Below are 3,445 nucleotides of genomic sequence, written 5' to 3'. Positions count from 1 at the left end.
TTCTGGCTTCAGAGGCAGGTCAGCTACAGTAGCAAAGTGACTTAGAATTTAGATAGGTAAATGTTTTATTAAGCAGCAAACTAAAATATCTTTCAAGACCAAGTCTTGCCCCTGCCAATGCTCTTCCCCCTTGGCTTACCTTCAAGAGAGAACCAAGAAAGAAGTGCCAGGCTGGTCTCTAGCAGAACTACAATCACCTCAGGTCATAGTTACCTAGACAGTTACAAATGGATATAATGCAACATTTCCCACTTCTGTGATATTGATGGCAGTTCTTTTTCAGTCTGTGCTTGAGTAGCTTACTCTCTGGAAAGAACAATAGTGCTAAGTTTTTGTTCATATGACAAATGATTGAATTGTTAATTACAAAACTAAGTAAATCAACTTATTTTTTTTTCACTCACAAACATCTTCTCTCACTTTAAAAATATAAAGGTGTATTTTCTTAGACAAGAGTCCATAAAGCATAAAATGAAATTTTGTAGTTATGAAATACATTTTTAGTAAAAAACATTAAATAAAGTAAATTATTCAAGTAAATCAGTTTTACAATGTAAAAAGTTCTTACAAAATAAAGGGGGAAGGTGAGGTCAAAGCCTAAGAAATTAAGGTGTATCAGAAAAATGTTTGTTAAAAGCTAAAAATTAAAAACTGTGTTTATGTCCACCATCAGTCACCTGGGGCAAGCCATTCTGCCATAAGCTAGGTGTAGGTTGTCATTCCCTTCCCTAGTTCCACTGTCTGGCAACTGGTCTGCAGTTCTCTATTAGGCCTGCTGAACAACAACCATCTAGACTTGCCACACAAGGAATACCCAGGCCCCCTTCACTAAGAACATCCAGCCCATAGCTGCCCACATGAGGCCTGCTACATGGGTAACATTCAGCTTAGGCCTGCCCTCTTCCTGATACGTGATATTTCAGGAATATCTAGGGACAACCAGATGGCTGAAGGCCCACATAGGGACACAATCAACAAGAGCCAGTGTAGAGAAAACAACTGCGTTTCTATGGATGTGGCACCTGTCAATAATAAATTTGATGCTTATGGCTTAGATGTGAAATAAGAGGTGAGACATCCAGGAGGGAGAAATGATTCGGGGATATTGTCAGGTGTGGGCAATTCACCCAATAAGATATGATGAGACAGCCACCTGTTTTCTGCCATAAACTAGGTGTAGGTTGTCATTTCCTTCCCCAGCCATGTGGGAGAATGTAGATTAGAATAAATGGGTTATTTAAGTTATGGGCTAGTCAGAGAAGAACATAGTTATATGACCATGGTATTTGTAAATACATTTGAGTCTGAGTTTTATTTCTGGCAGCATGGGCCTGAGAGGAAGAATCAGATCAAACTTATACAAGCCAGAGCAACATTGCACCTTCAGAGCAAAGCTATCCTAGTACAGCAAGCCCTGGATATTCTAATACAACCAAAGAACAAGAAAATGACCTTAAATCCAACCTCATAAAGATGATAGATGCCTTTAAAGAGGAAATGAGTAAATTCTTTAAAGAAATACAGGAAAATAAATCAAACAGGTAGAGGCTTTAATAAGGAAACTAAAAAATCCCCTAAATAAATACAAGAAAATATAATTAAATAAATGAAGGAAATGAATAAAACTGCTCAAGATCTGAGAATGGAAATAGAAGCAACAAAGAAAGCACAATCTGAGGGAATCCTGGGAATGGAAAATTTAGGAGAGAGAACATGAACAATAGACACAAGCAACACCAACAGAATACAAGAGATGGAAGAGAGATTCTCAGGTATAGAAGATACAATAGAAGAAATTGATACATCTGTCAAAGAAAATGTTAAATCTAAAAAATTCTTGACACAGAACATCTAGGAGTTCTGGGATACTATGAAAAGATCTAACCTAAGAATAATAGGAATAAAAGGAAGGAGAAGAGTCCCAGCTCTAAGGACCAGAAAATATTTTCAATAAAGGCATAGAAGACAATTTCTCTAACCTGAAGACAGAGATACCGATAAACATACAAGTATCTTACGGAAGACCAATAGATTTGGTTCAGAAAAGAAAATCTTCCCATCGCACAATATTCAAAACACAAAATCTACAGAAAAAAAGAAAATATTAAAAACTGTAAGGAAAATGGCCAAGTAACATATAAGTCTGACCTATCAGAATTATATTTGACTTATCATCAAAAGCTCTGGAAACTAGAAGGACCTAGACAGATGTCTTACACCCTTTTAGAAATCACAGATGCCATCCTAGGCTACTATACCCAGCAAAACAGTCAAACACCATAGATAGAGAAAATAGATATTCCAAGAAAAAAAATTGAACAATATCTATCCACAAATCCAGCCCTACAGAACACAACTAAAGAAAAATGCAAACTCAGGGGGATAACTACACACAAGAAAACAGGAAATAAATAAATCCACACCAGTGAAAAAATAAAGGACACACACACACACACACACACACACACACACCCTATGAACAGACAAAATAACAGAAATTAACAAGCATTCATCATTAATATTTTTCAAAATCATTGGAGTCAATTTCACAATAAAAAGACAGAGGCTAATAGAGTAGATGTGAAAACAAGATCCATCATTTTGCTGCATATAGGAAACACACTTTAGCATCGAAGATAGACATTACCTCAGAGTGAAGAGATGCAGAAAAGTTTTTGAAGCAAATAGACCCAGGAAGCAAGCTGGAATATCCATTCTAATGTCTCATAAAATAGACATTTCTACCAAAGTTAATCAAAAGAGATGTGTAAGGATACTTCATATTAATCAAAGAAAAAATCCACCAAGATGCCATTTCAATTCTGAACATGCCCCAAACACAAGAGCACCTACATTTGTAAAAGAAAGGTTACTAAAGCTTAAACCACACACAAATCATGAAAAACTTCAATATCCCACTCTTACCAATAGACAGGTCATGAAGTCAGAAACTAAAAAGGGAAATAGTGAAACTAAGTAAGGTTATAAATCAAATTGTCCCAGCAGATATCTACTGAACCTTTCATCCAAACAAAAAAGGATTTACCTTCTTCTCGCCACTTCACAGATCCTTTTCCAAAATTGATCATAAATTTGATCATAACACAAGCCTCAATAGACACAAGAAAATTCAAATAACTTATTGTGTCTTATTGAACCACGATGGATTAAAGCTGGACTTCAACAACAACAGAAAGAACACAAATTCTACAAACTCATGGAAACTGAACAACATTCTACTCAATGATCACTGGGTTAGTAAAGAAGTAAAGAAATTAAAGACTTTCTAGAATTCAATGAATAACATACCCAAACTTATGGGACATTATGGAAGCAGTGCTAAGAAGAAAGTTCAAAGCACTAAAGGCGTTCATAAAAGTTAGAGAGTTCTCATACAAGCAATGAAATACTATTCAGCTATTAAACACAAAGACATCATGAAATT

The sequence above is a fragment of the Grammomys surdaster genome, unplaced genomic scaffold (genome assembly GCF_004785775.1).
Source record: "Grammomys surdaster isolate TR1022 unplaced genomic scaffold, NIH_TR_1.0 278, whole genome shotgun sequence".
Classification (NCBI taxonomy): Eukaryota; Metazoa; Chordata; class Mammalia; order Rodentia; family Muridae; genus Grammomys; species Grammomys surdaster.
The sequence above is the reverse complement of the archived record's forward strand: the minus strand, read 5'-3'. Positions refer to the sequence as shown.